This window comes from Coptis chinensis, chromosome 8 (assembly GCF_015680905.1).
Source record: "Coptis chinensis isolate HL-2020 chromosome 8, ASM1568090v1, whole genome shotgun sequence".
Taxonomy (NCBI): Eukaryota; Viridiplantae; Streptophyta; class Magnoliopsida; order Ranunculales; family Ranunculaceae; genus Coptis; species Coptis chinensis.
The window spans coordinates 96184355-96196384 of record NC_141463.1 but is presented as its reverse complement, the minus strand read 5'-3'; positions in this window follow the sequence as shown (position 1 = coordinate 96196384).

The window sequence follows — 12030 nt, the reverse complement described above, 5'->3', positions numbered from 1 at the left end:
CTGTGGTTGAACAGCGTTTCTGCAAGTCCATGATTCTGGAAATTGAATTTCACTCCAAGGAATCATCCTGGGTGTGGCTACACTAGAAGTTAAAAGATTTGTGTCTATTAACACAGTCTTTCCTGGTGTAGTTTTATGCCGTACATTAGGTGTTAAGGTCTGTAACACCTTGTAGTGAATTCTGTAAGTAATTCCTATCACTTGGATCCGTAAAAGTTATAACCTTTAGCTTTGAATTTGTAAGATCTGAGAATCATAAAGATTTCTATCCGATAAAGCTAAACTTAAATTAGGATAGACATCAAAATAGACCGGTCCATGACAAAGACTAGTCTCTCCGCTGCCCCATAAGGGACGGTAAATAGTCGAGACACCTAGCATCTCGAAAGTGTTGCTTGGATACAAGCATTCATACCCAAAAGGGTCAATGGTCTGAAAGCAACCTGTATTAAGCCTATGTGAATAAATTTATAATTCTTCACATGGTGATATAAATCACGAGGGCTTAAAAGATTTAAATTATTACTCATGGAATTTAAACTAATAGTTTGTTCCATAGTTTTTACCGCAATTTTACTGGTCAATTTTTCAATCCAGTTACCATATCTATATATGGTTTTGGGATCCATATTAGGGATCGTCCATTTATTCATTTTGTCCTGTGTGTCGAGATCATACTCGATTAATTCTGTGTTCTTAATTGAACTCAGATCATCATTATTTGATGATTGTGCCATGGGGGTTGAGGTGTTAGTGCAAAACAGGTAGAGTATAATGAATTATAACTATACCAAATAATATAAAAACTAAACTTGATGTAATCATTGACACATCGTCTTCTTCTCCAAATATTATAAACAGTATAATCAAAATCAAGTCTTTAATGCTTATATTAAGTAAAACCACGTCTGTCAACGCTTTACGGGGAGCAAACGGCCTAAACGCTTTCTGCTAAACGGCACTGCATATACCCTACGCGACTTTGGTGACGTCCCAGAGTTACCAATATAAACGTAAAGAAACAATATTGACCTGTTGCTAAAGCAAATAGTCTTATTTCAACAAGAATAAAATTAAGTAATCTTAATTTTATCTCTAATAAGATACTATTTATAATACTGGAAAGGAAGAGTCAACAGTATTTTAGGATCCAGGCGGACATTCTTGTGGTCGGAAAACCGAGCCTTTAAGCAAGTAGTCCTAAAGAGTAACCCTCACAGTAAAATTCAATTGTAAACAAATGTTACATTTTAGAATTATTGAAGGATTTAGATTACTAAAACTTATTTACCATTAAAAGTAGGCAAGTAATTTTTCAAAAGATCCCACTACTAGATTTCTAATAGCATACTCGACTTGTTTCTAATAGTTTATTCATTTTTGCCTTTTTGGGTCCACTTGGGTTGACTAAGCAATATTGTTCTTCATGATTTGCAAGTTCGATGCGAGTTTCGGGTTATATTGTTTCGATGATTGTTGTGTATGATTCTATGCACCCTTGTTGTTGAATTGCATTATCTGAATTCAAAGTGACAACGATGGGTAAGCATCCCATTGGTGGTACTCTAACAACCCGATTTTTTCAAGCTACAAGGTCCAACGGACCATGGCCCCGCATAAACGGTAGATATGAAACCCATATATATATCAGTGGCTACCTTGACATACTATTTTGACATACCAAGTCAACATCGATGAATCTAACTCTAGATATATATCTAAAAAAATAAAACCAAACAAATAAAAAAAGAAATAAAATTGACATTTCCTTTTTCTACAAAAGAAAAACCCATGTCTTCTTCTTCTTCTCTCCCCTTCACAATTTTTTTTCATGGAAAACCTTTTTGAATTAACAGTGGGTGGTAATGCAAGGTCTTTTTCTCTTTGGGAATAGGATGAGCCAAATGAGGTTTTGAGGAATCTTTGTGTAATTAAATTATTCGTGGTTGTATTTCTTGGTTATTCTGACTTCAATTCGCTTTAGAATGATGGACCTATGGGGGTTGTAGGGGAGTAATATCCTCATTAAGAAATATTGCACACGCCAAGCATAAGTTTAACTCGGGACATCGACCTCCAAGACCGATCCAGGAGCAACTCCTTCATGTAGGTGGTGCAGCTTTAAGCTCGTTCAAGAATATCTCAAGACGAATAAATGACTGGAGACAGAACGCATCAGATAAAAACACCACCAGATGTAATCATCACCAAAATCTTACCTTTACATCCCATCACCGGAAATATTGGATAAAAACCCAAGAGGGGAAATTGTTGCCTCTCCCTTGGAATACTTATCTGCTGAAAAAAAATTTATCAGTAAAACCACTGATGTTGTATATTCCGTTTTTCATTTATTATAAACTCAAGGTTAAATTTCTTATGTTGCCTATTACAATCTACTCCATTTACTTGCATTGAAAAGTCATACAATTCGCACCGGAAGAACGACCAGTACACTTACATGGTCTAACTCTCGGCCGAAAGCAATACCGGTCATAAGCTAACACGCCTCGCGGAGCGCACGACTCGGTGCTGCTTATTGGGCTCCACAACCTCTTCAAGTCTTGTTAAGTCGAGGACCTATATTTCTAGGATCGACCAAGCGAACGCTCTCCGTGAGTAAACAGCTCTCTGGAGCTTACAGGATCCACAGCCTCTCCAAGTCTTGTTAAGTCGAGGACCTATATTTCTAGGATCGGCCAAACGAGAATGCTCTCCGTGAGCAAACAGCTCTCTGGAGCTTACAGCTCCACACCTCTCCAAGTCTTGTTAAGTCGAGGACCTATATTTCTAGGATCGACCAAACGAGAACGCTCTCCGAGGAGCGACTCTCGGAGCTTACAGATCCATGACCTTCCAAGTCTTGTTAAGTCGAGGACCTATATTTCTAGGATTTACCAAACGAGAACGCGCCTGCGGAGCGCAGACAACTCTCTCGAGTTTACGGGATCCACAGACCTCTCCAAGTCTTGTTAAGTCGAGGACCTATATTTCTAGGATCGACCAAACGAGAACGCTCTCCTCGAGCGAGCGCGGCTCTCTCGAGCTTACAGATCCACCTCTCCAAGTCTTGTTAAGTCAAGGTCCTATATTTCTAGGATCGACCAAACGAGAACACTCTCCGTGAGCAGACAGCTCTCTGGAGCTTACAGGCTCCACAGCCTCTCCAAGTCTTGTTAAGTCGAGGTCCTATATTTCTAGGATCGACCAAACGAGAACGCCTCTCCGGAGTGACGAGCTCTTCCGGAGCTTACAGCTCTTTTACCTCTTCGAACCTCGCTCGTCGAGAACCTATACTTCTAGGGTCAACCATACAAGAACGCTCTCCGTGAGCATTACGCTTCTATAAGCCAACACGCTCTGCCTGAGCAAAACACTCTCTCGAGTATTAATTCTAGACTCAGATCATCTAGAATGCTCCCAACGTTTCTTCTCTTATAACATAATGACCACGAAAGAAAGCGATAATCATAGGCAAACCGTTTCTTTAATCTAAGTCTCAAGCTCCTCAGTTATTTCAAGCCACATGAATAATAAGCAGGATGCTAACTACAAGCACTTAATCAGAAACATGCATTCCAAACCCAATCAGTAGCAATACTCGACCAACGCCAGAACGACTAGATCCACCGATCTGCTGGGTCTACCCAGGAAATCCAGATCGGTGTTTATTACAAATTTAACAAGACATCGAATTGCCACTTTCGTGGAAACCAGGTTCTCGACCAAAGTGACGAATCGCTCGCGGCTAAGAAGATACTGACTCTATTGTTAACTCTCATATAAGAGAGGAGAATTAAAGAACACTCACGTTTTTTTTTCCATAGCTGAAATAGACAAGGATAGATTGCACCATCAAACATCAGTCAAGACATGCTTATCTTTCGGGGCCGCACTAGTAGAAGCGATAGCCGAAAGCGGATCTCAAAGATCACACGCATACCTCGCCCCTGCTCCTCGCCCTCAGTCGCTTTCTTTAGGAGGTGATACTTCTCATCCAGTGCGGCATATTCGGCACAGGCCATGGTGTACGCCTTCTGCGCTTTGCGCGCTACCCCTTGACATTGTTTGGCATATGCAGTCACCTTAGCTAACTCCCCCTCTAGATTAGTCATAGCCGTAACCAACGCAGCGTTCTCGTCAGCAGCATTCTGATACTTATTTGTCATCACCTCTAGCTTCCTCTTGTCAACTCCCCATGCAGCTCGCATATATCCCAGCTCATCGTGCGGGTTAACATCAGTCTCAACGTTTTGCACATCATCTTTCAGTTTATCATACCCTGCAAGAAACTGCGAGTACAAAGTTGAAGATCAAAATTGCCCTGGAAACAGACACAACAACTTAGCGCATAACGAGCTTACCAAACAAGCGGCCATGTCCATCGTCCCCAACAGCGTCTCCATATCTTCATCTTTCACCTCTGCCTTGTCACCATCCAACACGATCCCCTTCCGGCGTCGGTGGTCGCTATGGGTACCAAGTGGAAGCCGCGTGAGAGCGCTTTCACCGTGACGCTTCTTCCCCGTCTTCCCCTAAGTAGTAGAATTCGGCCCCACATCCCCGAATCGCGGATTTAATTCTCACCAGCGACGTGGTAACCTTGTTCTCAGTCGCTACGCTCTGCAAAGATGACGATCGGTGTCGCCTACCTACCGCGGGCGACCTAAATACAATGCCACCAGCGGACGCACCGGATCTCCTAGGTCGCTTGTTGCCTTTGGCTCCTACGTAAAAACAACCTTCCTCTTACCACGATCATCGTGGCACATAATGGTCGAACTCCATCTCTTCCATTACCGAGGCTAAGTCTCTCAAACTCCCTTCTCCTCTCACATAGTTTCGCGGCACCTTGCCATAATCAAACCTACGAACAGAGATAATACCGCATGCGTTAAAGAACTATCCACCAACTCCTTCTCAAAAAAATACATCCAAAAATGGAAACAAACGTACCTGTAGAAGCAGTGACGAAGATAGTGCACAACATTAAGGCAAAGAGGAGCTAAGACAAGAAAACAAGCAAATACCTTTGGTATTCTACGAACAGTTTTACTTATTAGGTAACGTCTTTTCCCTAAGCACACCATAATTACCTTGAGACGCCAAACGTTAGGCCATCTGCCCGCCATCATTACGCTCCTTGAACCGCTCATTTTCCTACACGTGTCACACACGTGAGGAAATACTGCCATTCTCGACAATGAACAGAACACCATACGTCCTACTCTATGTGCAGGTCACAGCAATCTAGTAACCTCATTACGGGCGACACCTAAAACTACAGACAATTTAACGACAAGACGCTCATTCAAGCCTCATGTGTTACTTGAAGGTCGGCTTATCGCCTGCGAAAGACATCCGACATGCATAGTTATAGCAGTATCACCGTTCATATATTCAATCAAGCAAACGACACACACAACAGGGAAACAAGCAACAAGCATGACATATAAGCAAAAAACGACCTGTTCGGACAGGCCCCAACCACAGTTCGTTCCTTAGCCGAGTTGCTGAGCCTACTCACGAAATCCAGCCCAGCTAACCAATACTCATCATCACAAGGTTACCTCAAACCAGTACGGGATACCAGATTGTTCAAAGTGGTAGCACATAAAAGCAAGAAAAGCTTAACCGCGGTAAAGTTACCCTGTGAAACCGCTCTCTATTGTATCATCAAGCACAAGCATACAGATTAGCAAAACGAAGTTACAACTTGCCATCTCCAGGCACAACAACTAGCTTTCCATCCACAAGTGACTCGTTAATTTTAGCATCCCTCCCTTCAACCACAACGGACACTCCATCCAAATCCAAACTCATAAGCACATCAAACGCAGCAGCTTCAACTCGCGGTACCACGGCCTCTGGCACGACCACTGAAGAAGCGAGAACACTACCGACATCTCCCCGCGACTGCTCCAAAGGCGGCGTTTGAGACATCCCATGTACATGCTCCTCTTTCAAAGCTTTATAGTCCGCTTCCAGCTCAACAAAGTCAACATCTAGGTCGTCATAGGCCTTCGTAACGTCTTGAGCAGCCTTCTTACAGTGTAAGGCATACTCGTTCAACCTACCAATTTCCACAGTCACTGCGATGACGTTCTCTTCAGCACCCTATAGTTTTAGCCTCATATCTTCTGCCTCGGTATCCTTCAGCATCTTCACCAGACTCAGAGCTTGGTATGCTTTCTTCAGGTTCTCAAGCTCCTCACGTTCCATCTTAGCAGCGTCTTGAACGTTTTTCAGCTCGTCTGACAGCTTCACCACAGTTTCTCTATATGCCTCCGTGAACTGAGCAATCTCCTTCAACTTCTGAAACCCACTCACAAGCTGCAATGGCACATATATGTTAATAACCAGGTCACAGTAGCGTACATAAGCGAACAGATACATAAAAGCGGGACAAATCCACATACCAGACATTGCGCGATTTCCATCCGCTTCAGGTTATCAGCCAGCCCTTTGTCATCCAGCTCCTTACGGTTGCCGTCCAGAGCTATCTGTTCTAACAGACAAGCCGATACCTTTACTCGACCTGAATCTACAATCGGGGCCTCACAGATTCGTTGAACCCCGTTGTCATCTAAATACCTGGCGGACTCTAAGTCATCCGCAGCCATAGCTGACTTTCCACTAGCTTTGCAGGGACCCTTCGCTTTCGCCAACGGACTAGGTTCTCGTACCGCAGGAGACGGACTAGACCCCGGCCCAAAGCTGGCCAAGTCCAAGACCTGCCTCGCCGCGACTCGACTCCGGGCGAAAGCAACCGTAGCACCAGCCTGGCCACCACCAAACCGCCCCAAGGCTAAGAGCTTTCACCAAGAGCATGCCGCCAATTTTGGCAACTTCGGCAAGATCTTTCGAGGCGTCAGTTCTTCTCTTCTCCGACTTGCTCCTTACACGAGGATTGAAGACCACTGTCTCCAGCTCTACCGGAGCATCAATCGACCCCCTTCAGGTCGGGAGCTCGACCCACCAGCCCCTGAAGCACCACCTCTAGAGGGTCGTCTCAGGCCGCCACGAACCCGGTTCATATCTTCCAGCGTTAGCAAGTCACTCGCGCGCATCTCCATCACCCCTCTCCTAGTCTGACCTCGAGCTCGGTCCTTTTGAGCCTTTCTTTTTTCCCGGATCGCAGGCCCACCCTTTTCCACAAAGAAATGAGCAAGTTCGGGAAACTTCGCTTGTTTTTTGTGCTCGAGTCAGCCGCGCGAACCTCTCTATCTCCCCACGATCAGTTCGCGTTTTCACAGAAAAATCTACAAACAAAGCAAAGACATGGGCCAGTTAGAACAACGGTAAATCACCAAGTAAAGCGAAAAAAGAAAGACATTCCTACCCACCGGATATGTTACAAATCCTAGTTTGCAACCTACATCTGCTAGCACACGGTAGTTGCTAACCAGCAAAGAACGCCTCTTTGTCGGGCCTCGTTGCTTACATACCGCCAATCACAGCCGTAACGCGTCGTCATAGTTTGCAAACTAAAGTTCAAATTACGGACGCCTTCACAACATAATGCTCAATTATGTCGGATACCCCTATGTGGTATTCCCCTACTCGTGATTCAACAAAGTGAACACCCTAAACGATTGTGTGTTACCAACAAACCGACAGGGGAGACTTCCAACAATGAGCCAAGAAGTCACAAACCCAGTTTAGAACGGTATTTGCATATACGCTCACCGCCCTCATAGATGATTACCCCACCATTCGGGCGGGTTGTACTCCTCACTACGCACATTTTCACTCAACCGTGGTTCAGATATCTCCGTGATCGGGGAACGTTGATCCCATAAGCCGCCTCTCGGCCGGGGAACGACCTCGCAAAGACGAGGATCCACCGCCCTAGGGAGCAACCCACTTGACGAATTAACCCTCCCTCGACTGGATGTGTGGCCGGCTACAAAGACCTTCCGAACCGTGATGTATTACCCGCGTCTACCCTAACTTCTTCATCCCACCCAACCTGAATGCCAAGATTCACCGATTCTTCCTTATCATCCTCATACTCACCACAACTTAATGAGACCTCCGAACCTCTTTCGATCGAGTATCGCCGAATCGACATTACGACGTCTCCTTTTTATCAACAAACCCTGCTGTACCCTAACACCGACCTACCTACTCAACAACAAATCGCGACTTGAACAAGAGGAAAGCAAATTGAAAAATGCAAAGAAGAAAGCAAAAGCACTCACCGAGAAACCCTAGCTTGGCGCTTTTGGCCGGAGAAGGAAACAGAAATACTTTTTCGAAGTGTCCCAAATTTGATTTTGTGCAACCGCCATTCGTTACCAAGAAGTTATGATTACAGCTTATGCCCTAGCCCGCATTATCGCTCCAAGGAACCGTCTTTTCAAAGTTCAATAACGTGGCGACACGTTTTTTACCAAGTGCTACGATTACGTCAAGTGCCAATCACGTGCCAACTTCCCTTTCCTCGCCAAATCATCATGCCACACGATTCAAACTTTTACGGCATCGCATCCGATCGTTCACCATAGCTCGCCTCATGCTCCACATCGCATTTTACATCTTTCTCTCATCAGATCGCCATGGACATAAACAATCTAATCGAGGGGCCGTGGTAGGGAGTAATATCCTCATTAAGAAATATTGCACACGCCAAGCATAAGCTTAACTCGGACATCGACCTCCAAGACCGATCAGGAGGCTCCCTTCATGTAGGTGGTACGCTTAAGCTCGTTCAAGAATATCTCAAGACGAATAAATGACTGGAGACAGAACGCATCAGATAAAAACACCACCAGATGTAATCATCACCAAAATCTTATCTTTACATCTCATCACAGGGAAATATGGACTACCGCACCAACTCCCAATCAGCACACACTTCCTACTAAAACCAACCTAACACACATTCATAATCTCCACCCTACATATGTACAAGAGAATACACGTGTCTCAAGGATTAACACTCCCTTAGGCCTATAAATACCACCTACTTTAACTACGTGAGACCCGATTCTTCTCTCCCCTTAAAATCAAGAGAGGATCGTGAGGGTTTCATTTCATTAGCTTAACTCGGTCTCCAAAACCCAAACCCATCTTCCTCTCTTCCATTGTAAGTAAAGGAAAACCAAAACCTACCTTTACAGGGTCATCCAACATTTTACTGTTTATATGAGGATTCCTTAACTAGCACAGTTCACTAGTTTAGCACAGTTCTCACAAGTTCAGAAGCACCAAGCTGAAGGCTTGATAATATTTTGTTTAAGGAGCGTTTTCCCCATTTGGTATCCCAGATCTTTTTTCCACCTCCGCTCAGCTAGCTATCGCGTGAAGGAAGGAAAGGTCGCCCTCGATGACTTCCATTTGTTCTATAATGAAGCACACATTAGATACGTTTGAAGTCCTAATTATTCCAATCATAGAATAATGTCGAATTCATGCATGCCCAAGCCCAACCAAAAGCTTACTTTAACCTGTTAGGCAGGAGATTAGTATTTAAATGTTCATGGACAAATATCTTCAGTCTGCAGTCACTTTCATAGTAATGCTATCTCAATATTTAGTGACTTTTAAACGATTTATCTTTTGCATTTACTGTTCACTCATTATATATTAATCAAAGAAGTTTGTCGAGATGGAATAGGAAATAAAGAGAGAAAGTGAAACATGAGAATAAAATCACTTGAAATCTCTTACGATGTTGATGCTTAAATAAAAAAATTAAGTTCAGCTAGTCAGCAAGACATATGTTAATGATAGATATAAGAAAGAAATAGCAACGGAGAGATGGACGTGAAAAAACATGACACCAAAATTTTATTCTTTTTTTATTTAATAGAAATAAAATATTGTGAAGGGGGGAGAAGAAAAAAAAAACGGGGGGTTTTTTTTTGTGGAAAAAGGAAATGTTCAATTTTATTCCTTTTTTTTATTTGTTTGGTTTTATCTTTTAGATGTATATATCCGAGCCGCTAGATTCAACAAGATCTAATGGTTGGTTTGGTATGTCAAGATGGTATGTCAAAATAATATATCAAGAAATTGGTCCCCAGGTCCATTTTCGAGTGAAAATAACTCTCACAACCGTTTTTTTTTTTAAATCACTCTCAAGGACAATTTTCAGGTGAAAATAATCCTAAAAACCAATTTTCGAGTGAAAATAACCCATAAGGACAAATAACCCGGATTTGAAATAAATATTTTTCGATTTTACCCTTTATGTCGTTTTGCTATGAATAATATAATGAGCGTTCATACCTTATATTGATATATGAACAATGATTCTTCATATCCAAATAGGTGAACGTACCTCATACAATATATTAATGTATGAACAATGATTGTACATAACTTATGTTGAGGTATCAACAATGATTGTTCATACTCCAATAAGTGTTCTTACTGATCATACATTATGTTGAGGTATGAACAGTTATCATACTTCAAATAAGTATGAACAATGATTGTTCTTATTGTTCATACCCCAAATAGGTATGAACAATGATTGGCATATGAACACTCAATAGCTCATGTTAAGGTATTAACAACCCAAATAGGTATGAACAATGATTATTCATACTTCCAATAGGTATGTACATTATGTTGAGGCATACCCCAAATAGGTATGAACAATGATTGTTCATATGAACAATGAGTGTTCATAGCTTATGTTAAGGTATGAATTGAACAACCCAAATAGGTATGAACAATGATTGTTCATACTTCCAATAGGTGTTCTTATTGATCATACATTATATTGAGGTATGAACAATACCATATACACCGGTCGTTTGGTTAGGCCGGCCGTTTATTATTTCGCGTTAGAGGTATACTTGACTATTTATCTAACCCGAGCCATTTTAATTTTTGTTAAGGGTATGCTTAAACTTTCATCTACCCGCCTTTGTGAGTGATTAAAAAAAAGTTGGTTAAGAGAGTTATTTTTTCCTCCAATCTGTTTAGGAGAGTCACTCTCAGATATATATACTACACCGTAACAACCATTTTGTAATGAGGCAATTTCATGTTGGTAACGCTTATTACCGTTACTAATGAAGTAACATAAATATCCGTTACTTTATGGGAACACTTGAAATTTAACTTTGGTTTCCCCTCATCTGGACTAAACCTAAATTATTCTCTTTTCCAAAGAGGCCGGAAAGACTATAGACCCATGGTGATAGATGAGGTGGTAGAATCCGGGGTGTAAGATCATTGGTAGGATGAGCCCGATGCAAGATACGCTTAATTTGCATGGTACAAGATCATTCCGCTTAACTCAGAGGGAATGTTGTAGAGACACTCACACGTGGGGAAAGGGAGACCGAGAGATGAGGGGACAGGTGGATGACTAAGATGAAAGGAGACGGGGGTATAAAGAGAAAAAGAGAGAAAGAGACCAAAAATCCATTAGAAAGGAGAAAGTGAGAAGAGAGTGAAGAGTAAGAGAAATGTGATACTACATTTGGCACCATCTGTGGGGAACGAGAAAGCAAAAGGCAATGGAGAGATAGAAACAATAGTAAAAAAAATGAAGGGGTAGACCAAAGAAGGTAGTAGTGCAGAAGTCAGACGAGAAGTTGGCGAGTGATGAAGGGGGAGATCGAGGAGAGAAAACAACATCGGGTTTGGCATCAGAGGAGACACGGCTGATGCAAGAAGAGATCATGCGGTTGAGAGAGGAGAATGATGCATGCACTCAGAAGAGAAAGAAAAAATAGGGTAGGAAAAGCAAGGGGTCGGATAATGAAGAAGAAAGGCCAGATCTGGTAAAAAACCTGGTGACCGGCCTCATAATGGAACAAGTTAAGGAGATGATGACCAACGATCGTGAGGCATATCTTCAGCAGACGAGGGTTCAAGTAAGAGCGGCTAGCCAAGTGGTGGCTGGTCTAAACCATAACCCGCTGGCCAACACCATTTGGGCCTCGGAGGTTCCGAAGCGTTTCAATCAGCCCCAATTCAAAAGATAAAACGGCAAAGGAGATCCCGCGGATCACATTCACCATTTTCGGCAGTAAATGCCTTTGTGGCAAGAAGCTCGATTTGATG